This window comes from Limulus polyphemus, unplaced genomic scaffold (genome assembly GCF_000517525.1).
Source record: "Limulus polyphemus unplaced genomic scaffold, Limulus_polyphemus-2.1.2 Scaffold3465, whole genome shotgun sequence".
In the NCBI taxonomy this organism is placed as follows: Eukaryota; Metazoa; Arthropoda; class Merostomata; order Xiphosura; family Limulidae; genus Limulus; species Limulus polyphemus.
The window spans coordinates 40662-51008 of NW_013669075.1; the positions used below are offsets into that span (position 1 = coordinate 40662).

At 32.0% G+C, this 10347-nt stretch overlaps 1 pseudogene; it reads left to right on the forward strand.

Moving 5' to 3' along the window:
• Nucleotides 1-10341, forward strand: part of LOC106469394 — a 49357-nt pseudogene extending 39016 nt beyond the window's left edge.
• The last annotated feature ends 6 nt before the right edge of the window (nt 10342-10347 follow it).

Here is a 10347-nt window from a genome sequence, read left to right on the forward strand (position 1 = left end):
ACTGTGTTTGAAGTGTTTGTACTCTTAACTAGACAACTGGTACATATAATACATTTTTATGTTGATAACTGTGTTTGAAGTGTTTGTACTCTTAACTAGACAACTGGTACATATAATACATTTTTATGTTGATAACTGTGTTTGAAGTGTTTGTACTCTTAACTAGACAACTGGTACATATAATACATTTTTATGTTGATAACTGTGTTTGAAGTGTTTGTGCTCTAGACTAGACAACTGTTACATATAATACATTTTTTATATTGATAACTGTGTTTGAAGTGTTTGTGCTCTAAGCCAGACAACTGTTTATGTTATACATGATAGATGATTCAGACAGTATGCTCATAACATATTTCTAGAAACACAAAAATTACAATATGGAAACCTTATACATTTGATGGGAAGTCTTTACTTGTCATTGATATTCTAAGGTCTTAAAATGTGTGTAATACATCATCACATGATGTTACTTGTTGGTGTGTAATACATCATCAAATGACGTCACTTGTTAAATTTTTTTTACGGTATGTAAAACTGGCAAAATCTTGATCATAGTGACTTTGATCAACTTTTAAAATTGATATTGAGTGTGTACTCATGTCCGATATTTTTATTAGGGACATCTGTAAGTTAGGGAAGAGTAGTAGAAAGTTGAGTCACCTGTGGTGATGTTTTTCTGCCGTTACAAACTTTGTCGCATATTTTAGGTTTTCGACATCCGACTCCAACCACCGTCTCTAGGACAACCAGAGTTCTAAATGTGTTACTTGGAATTATAGCAAAACCTTATAAAAGGTGAGTTTTTTTTTGTCAGATGAAAATATGCTCTTAAGCTATACTTTCATTTCTTTATGTTTAACCTGTAGTATTAAGCCATTGTATGCTTAATTCTTTATGGCTTTTTACATTTGACTACCTGGATTTAGTATGCACGACTATTTTCAGTGAAAAAAAAAAGAAATATATAACCATTAAACAGTTAGTATAATATTGAATAATGAATTAGACACAACATTCTAACATTACTTACATACGTAAACTAATTTAGCGTACCGTATAACGATTTAAAAGGACTCGGAAACCACACGTATATATATTATATACTCATCTCCATTATATTAGGCCTAACTGTACTTCTTTGGTTTGCTGACCCAAACTGTGTCAGTGAAATTTGAGTAGACAAACCTGAAGACCTCTATGTCACAGATTTTCTTTTCAATTTTACCATCTGTAATAAAAAATTAAATTTGTAACATGTATATATATTTTTTCAGTTTTATTCTACGTAATACATTATTCTTTGTTTCTTTCAAACTAATTTTCTTGATGTCAGTAATATAATGTTTTGTGGTAATTTTGGATAATTACTGTAAAGTACTTTTGGTAATTGATCATTGGTTCATCTTCTGGTTTCATTAATATGAGGAAGGATTCTCACGAGCAAAAACAAAAACCAGTAGTTAATAGCCGAGAGGAAGAAGTTGATGTGTGGATGAACAGTTTAGGAAACTGTAATGTCAGCCTATGTTTTGTAGAGTAACTTAATAATCATTAGTAATTATTATAAAATGAAAGGTAAGGTAAGGGTAGTAGTAAATTGTATATTAACTGTCTTAGTCCTTAAATTGTATATTAACTGTCTTAGTCCTTAAATTGTATATTAACTGTCTTAGTCCTTAAATTGTATATTAACTCTCTTAGTCCTTAAATTGTATATTAACTGGTCTTAGTCCTTAAATTGTATATTAACTCTCTCAGTCCTTAAACTTTATATTAACTCTCTCAGTCCTTAAACTTTATATTAACTCTCTTAGTCCTTAAACTGTATATTAACTCTCTTAGTCCTTAAACTGTATATTAACTCTCTTAGTCCTTAAACTGTATATTAACTCTCTTAGTCCTTAAATTGTATATTAACTCTCTTAGTCCTTAAATTGTATATTAACTAACTGTATATTAACTCTCTTAGTCCTTAAATTTTATATTAACTGTCTTAGTCCTTAAATTTTGTATTAATTGTCTTAGTCCTTAAACTTATATTAACTGTCTTAGTCCTTAAATTGTATATTAACTGTCTTAGTCCTTAAATTGTATATTAACTCTCTTAGTCCTTAAATTGTATATTAACTCTCTTAGTCCTTAAACTGTATATTAACTCTCTTAGTCCTTAAACTGTATATTAACTCTCTTAGTCCTTAAACTGTATATTAACTCTCTTAGTCCTTAAATTGTATATTAACTCTCTTAGTCCTTAAATTGTATATTAACTAACTGTATATTAACTCTCTTAGTCCTTAAATTTTATATTAACTGTCTTAGTCCTTAAATTTTGTATTAATTGTCTTAGTCCTTAAACTATATATTAACTATCTTAGTCCTTAAACTTTATATTAACTCTCTTAGTCTTTTTCAACAACAAGTTTTATAGTTACAAGGGTGACAAGTAACTAAAAAATATATTTTCTATAGAGACTACTTGAATGCTTTGTAATGATAATTAATAACAAAAAGTAATACCAATTTCATCCAGGGACAAGTTTGAAGTGACGTCGGAGAGCGTGGCGTACCTAGCAGGTGAGCCAACAGTTAGAATATGTAAATTTTAAATAGTGTTGAAACTTTAAATCAATTTAACCCTGGTAAGTTTTTTTTTCCGTTGATATTGATCATAAAATACTCTCAGAAAACAAAGCAAACATTAACAATGCTGGTTAAATTGTATCATTTCTTTTTTGATTTATTTTATTAACTTAAATAAACCAGCATATGCCATCTCTAGCTTTAGTTTTTAAATCTCAATTTCCCAATTTTGAGTTTATCTATGAACTTGCGTTTGTAAACTTGTAACAATGTTTTAATATAAAAATGTTTGAGATTCATTGTGTATGGTTATCCATAACTACAAACTTTTTCCCTCAAACTGTTGAAGAATAAAAGCCTCTGAATTAAAAAAAATTGAAAATACTACACTACACTTACAATTAATTCTACGTGTATCTGTATTTTTATTGTTATTTTTTACAAAACATCAATGTATGTATAAAGATATTTTTATGCTATAGATTTATTATTTTTTCATGGTTTTTAGTAAACTTATATTTTTGTTTATATGCTTTAGTTTGTTTCTAAGCTGTATAAAGGTTTATTAGTGAAATTAACATCAAAACTTACAGGTTTCTTGTATGTTGTCAGCTCTTGTATCGGTCTCGGAAGAAGTTCGTAGCCGTTGTCACTTAAAACACCGGGTCACGAGGGTAGTTTCAGAGTCTCCTTCGGTAGAAAAGTTTTCTGTTGATCTACATTCGACTGTACCAGTTACCCAGAGTGCCATTTCACCTAGTAACCCCACACCTGGTCACACCCCTATACCTTCTCCTGCCTCTTCTTCTAGCCCCACAGCTCAAACTGCCCCTCATGTTCCTGTCAGTACCACCCCGACCACGAGAAGGCAGAAGTCGTGTGACCTGCTGGACCAAAATACTCTGAGCCAGGCTCAAGTTTCCAAGCACACGCTAGTACAACAGGTACCTCCAACAGGCATATAAAGATGACTTTTAACTAGAGCAGCAAAATTAAAATAGTTAAAAGTATAATAAAGTTAACACAGCTTTTCACCAACTGTTGCCAGGTGTACACTTACAAAACATATATATATTTTTAAGCTTATTTATATCTAGAGAAACATTCCAGTATTAGCTATAATAACATTTTTTTAGTTCTGAAGACTACAAGACAGGTCACTTTGTAAAGGCCAGTTTTATATTCTTGTATGTGGTAACATGAGTGCACGTGTGCCGCGTCATTGCAACTTCTGTGATGTTAGTCAAGCACGGCTGAAAGGTTAATAAAAATAATAAATTTATATATTTTGATGTATGATGCTATGAGATTTAAGCTATTTAGACTAAACATTTGTGTTTTCATGTTATAACTTGTAGTCATTCTAAAACAAAAAAAAGCATAATTTATATCTAATTCCTAATTTTTTATGGTGGTTACGAGGTCGGTCAAATCGACCAAACCCATACAGAGATACAATAGTGAAAATAACAGATAAAATATAATTTTTTTTTTCTAAAAAGAAAAACGTTTGATAATTATCTGAAAGTTATAAAGATGTGAAATTTGAAAATTTTCTGATGTCTAAAAATATTTTTAATCTTAAAATCAAAATTACTTTGCATGTTGGATAGTTAACTATTGAAAAGAAAAAATGCATGAGAAAAACATTACTTAAAAACTGATATTTTACATACAAAAGCCTTGTAATGTTTACTGATAATCTGCAAAATTACGTGAAGATACACTTGCTGTATTAAAAGTTATAGCATGAAAACTATAACAAGCACAAAATGGTGACTTAGCTCCTATCAAGAAGTCACTTTCAGTTCTATCTCGTATTCTTTTAAAACTAAAAGTACTAGATTTGTCTCACATTTTTATTTCCTTATTTCAGGTTCAGAGTATCAAGGACCCTAAGTGTTGGAAGAGTTTGGATATTGATGCACAGAATATACGCCCGCTGTTCAAAACCCAACGCAGCAGCTCAATGCCAATTCCAAAAAGTGAAGAGACCAGAACAACTTCTCCCTCAGACTTTGAGAGAGAAGACTGTCTGGAAGATGAGGAGGAAGATTCCCCAAACCACAAGAACAAAAATGCTAGAGTCTCTGTGTCAAATGAAAACAATGTGTTGCTGGACCCTGAAGTTTTGACAGATCTCCCCTTTCAAGCTTTAGTACTGACGGTAATGGTAAGTCTCGTAATCACCGAGAGTATTTGAGGCTTGGCGATTTTTATCACTCAGATCTCGCCAGTGTTTGTAGGTCATTATATATATGTGGACAGTTTTAGTATTACATTTCAGCCACTCTGTTTCTTCATACTATACACCCCCCCCCTCCCTCGGTGGTAAGTCCAAAAGTTTACGACACTAAAATTCGGGTTTTGATTACTTGTGGTGGGCAGAGCACAAATAGCCCTTTGTGCTTAACAACAACAACCAAACCAAGTCACAACTTTGTTTTCTCTTTTAATATCATCCTCCACTGGGACTTTGACGTAGAAGATAAATCCATCTATAAGTGATTGAGTAAAATTTAAACATCCACTAAGTAGAAAATTAATACTCTCTTCCCATAGGATTCTTTCTCCTTTGGTATGTAGAAAGTGAAGTTTTTAAGATAGCTTGCTGGACAAGAAATGATTTACTTCTACAAAAAACTACTTAGTGGTAAAGTTAACTTAAAGAAGCAGTTAGGAGGAGGAAAGAACAAATTAAAGTTTATCAACACAGAACTAATGGCATTAGTAAATTGGTATTGTTATCAAAACTTCTGTTTAGAAACAGACATTTCTCTTGTAGATTTTAAAGATTCCAGAAAATTAAAGAACAGATAATATTAAATTATAAAGTTATCCTGTTCCTACACTGACATTTTTCTTTCATTAAAGATTCACGTAAGTTATAACTGTAAAGATAACGTTAAATTTTAAAATTCTTCTGTTTTAGAGAGACATTCTTCTTGTATCTATTAAAGAATCGAGATAAGTAAGCTATTATTATGAAGATATTGTTAAATTAGAATTTTATATGAGACTTCATCTGAAGTAATCACAGTGGATAAATATAAGTTTGTGGAAAGACTTAACAGAATTTGTAGAATGACAATGAAATATATTTTTACTTAACATTTAATAGTGTTTAATACTGATCAAATTAAACTTTATACATAGATCAGAACTAAGCCTATTAGTGAATATAGCTACTTACTTTATAGTGAATAGAATGCTTTGTTATTAGTCGTACCCTCAACTATTTCAAATAATATTTTCATGAGGTTAAGTTAGTTTTGAGTCCATATACTAAGTCAACAATGAGGAATGTAAGCCTTGTAATAAAAATATATAATAATAATAAAAAATGCAAAATAATCAAGCATATAATATATATATTAAATATTCTAACCAATACTGTTAATGAAAGTAACATTAAATAACTAATAGAGTATAACTTTCTCGTGAAATATATAAACTGTTTGCTTCATGCACTATCACTGATTTCCTGTCTCATGTTTCATCAACTCATTACCACATTGAATGAACAAATCAGTATTTAATTAACCATTAAGTAATTTCAGCGTTTCTAAAATATTTAATTTGTGGATCTAAATGTTAACTTTTTTTTTTTAGGCCACGCTCGTTCGTAACACAACGGACGAGAATGAAATGAGGGTCTTGTATGAGTACCTTGCTGAAGCTTCTGTTGTCTTTCCCAAAGTTTTTCCTGTTATGTGAGTTCATTATGATATAATTCCACCTTTGGCCTTTAAATATAAATATTAAATGACATATTATTTTACTATGTATCGAAATTCTACAAAGCCTTAATATTGATTTCCTTTAAATTCAGTGTTAAAGCATCCTTGAAGAGCTTTTTAAAACTAAAGAATTATCTTTTGTTTACATATTAAATGTTAAATATAAATAACATTTTCTTAGTACACACAAATTTAACTTAGATTGAACATAAAGTTGATTTAATCAACTTGTTTTTCAAGAACTACCCACTTAACTTACAAACAATACCTACTTAACTTACAAACAATACCTACTTAACTTACGAACAATACCTATTTAACTTACAAACAATACCTACTTGGCTTACAAACAATACCTACTTAACTTACAAACAATACCTACTTAAGTTACAAACAATACCTACTTAACTTACGAACAATACCTACTTGACTTACGAACAATACCTACTTGACTTACGAACAATACCTACTTGACTTACAAACAATAATTACTTAACTTACAAACAATACCTACTTGACTTACGAACAATACCTACTTAACTTACAAACAATACCTACTTGACTTATGGACAATACCTACTTATGAGCAATACCTACTTAACTTGCAAACAATACCTACTTAACTTACGAACAATACCTACTTAACTTACGAACAATGCCTACTTAACTTACAAACAATACCTACTTGACTTACAAACAATATGAAGTTTGAAACAGCTATTTCTTGGGTAAGAGATTTATTTCTGTACAAAGTTTCGTCTCAAACAGTGAGACGTGATCATATATAAATTTAAGGTACAAATACATTCAAGTTTGTATATTAAATGTTGTAAGTTATAATATCTCACTGAACAGTTACACTGAAACATTTGTAAACCTGTACATTTCTAATGTCTTGCATGTATGTAAACTATTGTGCATTAAAAAATTAATATATTCATCACTCATTAATTTGCTTTGTACAGTCACAGCCTACTGGATGCCAAAATCAACAGTGTGCTCGCTCTCTGTCACGACCAGGTGATTCTCGGTGCAGTCCAGAGTATCATACAAAACATGATAGCCTGTGAGGACTCTAGCCAGCAACAACTTCATTACTTGCAGAGTAAGGATAAATTCGTCCACTGAAATAGTGCAGCTACACTGTTGCATGTTGTTTTGTCTTGTATCTAATCATCTAGGCAACATCACTTTTAATGTTTTCTGAGTGAGAAAAACTTGTGTGTTTAGTGATTTAACATTCTAATGTGAATGATTAATTACAGTTAAAGTGCTAGTCCTCACACAGTGAAATGGAAACGCTGCTTATAATTGGTCGGACACATTTTGTTATTTGAAATTGTAGTGTTGAAAAACTTCACTTTGTTTCAGAACAATATATATATTGCGTTAGTGGAAAAAAAAAACATCTAAATTTCACATCCAGAAAACATGTTATCTCTTACTGTACATTCTGGAGCAAGTCGGTGTTCGAAGTTCCTTTTTTCTTAGGGCTCATATTTCTAGCTGCAGATGCAATTACAGCAATTTGTGCAATAAATTTTAAAATTAGAAACAAGGTCAACAGTTAAAATGCACAATAAACATTTTATTTGGCCAACAGCCAAAATTTAGGCCCGGCATGACCAGGTGGTTAGGGTGCTCGACTCGCAATCTAAGAGTCGCGGGTTCAAATCCCCGTCACACCAAACATGCTCACTTTTTCAGTCGTGGGGGCGTTATATGTGACGGTCAGTCCCACAATTTGTTGGTAAAAGAGTAGCCCAAATGTTGGCGGTGGGTGGTGATGACTAGCTGCCTTCCCTCTAGTTTTACACCACTAAACTACGGACAGCTAGCGTAGATAGCCCTCGTGTAGCTTTGCACGAAATTCAAAAACAAACAAACAGCCAAAATTTAAAAGACTACATATTATGATAGCTTTACACTACCATCTTCAGGACTAAAAACCTACATGGCAAGTGAGTTATTTTATAAAGCAAAGGTTTAACTCATTGTAATCTGTGAGGGTAGTGTGAGTAGTGTACGTATATATAGAAGTCAATATTTCTTTCCTAGACTGGGCAAGCGAGTTATTTTATAAAGCAAAGATTTAACTCATTGTAATCTGTGAGGGTAGTGTGAGTAGTGTACGTATATATAGAAGTCAATATTTCTTTCCTAGACTGTGCGTTATCACCAGCTAACCCGTCATCTCTATTCAACAAATAACTATTTATTGTACAGCTTCAAATTTGTATCGATTCTTTAATATTTAATTCACTTTGAGGTTCATTTAAAATTATTGTGTCATGCCATTGTATTGAATGACCTGTTTCAACAATACGTTCAGCAAGGGGAGAAATTAGCACTTTATGATAATTTCAATATTTCTAGCCGTAAACTTTGTAAAGTTATTTTCAGTCCAGTTTAACAGTTCTGCAAGAATATGTAATTAAGGAAATTGTTTACACTTGTTTCCTTGAGGTGTCCATCTTTATAGTGGTTATAACTGTTTTCTAGCATTTGGTTTTGGGGGACTTTGGAGATTTGCTGGTCCTTTCTCAAAGGTAAGTTATTTTTTTCATGCTTTATTTTGTTTTTTAGAGTACAGTAAGGTCTCCCTTCCCCCCCGTATGTTCTTGTAGTCATAATTAGATGTTGAGATCCAAAGACATGGAAATTAATGTTTCAGTTGGAAAATGTACCAAATTTATCATGTATTGTTGTGATATTGGGTTTGTTTAGAATTTGAAATTTGCTTTAATGTACCACTGTAATGCTGGTTTGTGTAAGCCGTAAGTATCTTTGTAAATTTACTAGAAATTACAATGCATCTGCTCACTGTTTTGGACTGTCTTTTTAGTCTGAGCTTCGTTTCAGACCCACAGCTCTATAATTAGAAGTTATAAGACTTCTTCATTGTTTTTTTTTTACTATTTATTTTATTTTGTTTTCATTTCAGACTTACAATTTTTATCCAAGTTAAAGTGTTTTGACATAATCAGATATGAAAGTCCGTGTTTTCAGGAGTCCAGGATTGAGAAATGTGCCCGATTCTTTAACTTCCGTAGCAGAAAATTAAATACTTTCATTCCAAGTTAGCTCAACTTGTGTTATTATTGTTTTCCTGTGTTAATTGGAAGGAACTTTTTTTTGTGATTGGATTTAGGTTTCCTCGGCTCTCTGTTTCCAAAATGCAAATATGGAGTGCCTGTTGCATAGTTGTCGTTAAGTGATCCATAAGTATTTATTTTTCGAGGACAATTATGTGATTGCGTAGTAGGCTAATTGTAATTTTAACCTCTTGATTTTAGAGCCAGACAAACTTAGATAATGCAGAGCTGTTTGTGAACTGTTTGGAGGCCATGGTGGAGACGTGTCTGCCCGCAGACGAAGGTGAGCTTCTAGAGCTAAGTCAGTATCCTAGTACTCTCAGTGTTTCCTCCACTATGAACCTGTCCTCATCCTTGTCCAGCTTGACCCTGGGATCTTCAACTGATAAAGAACCGTCGACTGATTACAGTAGTGTTGCTTCTGACAGCTCGGGCAGAATCCGCCATGGCTCAGCACGTGGTATTGTCTCAAAAGTAAAAGCTCCTTAATCATCCTTGGTCATCAAATGATGGTTTTTTTGGTTGGCTCATCGAGGAAGCGTACATCGCCTGGACACACGTCTTGGCTTCCACCAGCCAAACTTGGTCCTCAAGTGGACTGTCCACAGTTTATTTGTCTAAAACCTATTCTTACATGTGATAGTTGAATTAATTAATGTAAAGATGTTTGGAGAGAACCCTTTTTCAATGTTGTAAAAATTGTATTTTAATATTAAAGTATGTGCATATTGTGTGCTATTAGGAGTTACTTATTAAATACAGAATATGTTATAAATTTTCCTTTGCTCATCAACAGTTGTATACTTTGTTTTTCTCTTTGTAAGTTCTGTGTTTTATGAAATGTGATCGTTCAACTGAAGTTAATGTCACCGTATTTAATATTATATATATATATTGGTGTACTTTGGTGACAGATTTTCTTGTAGGCA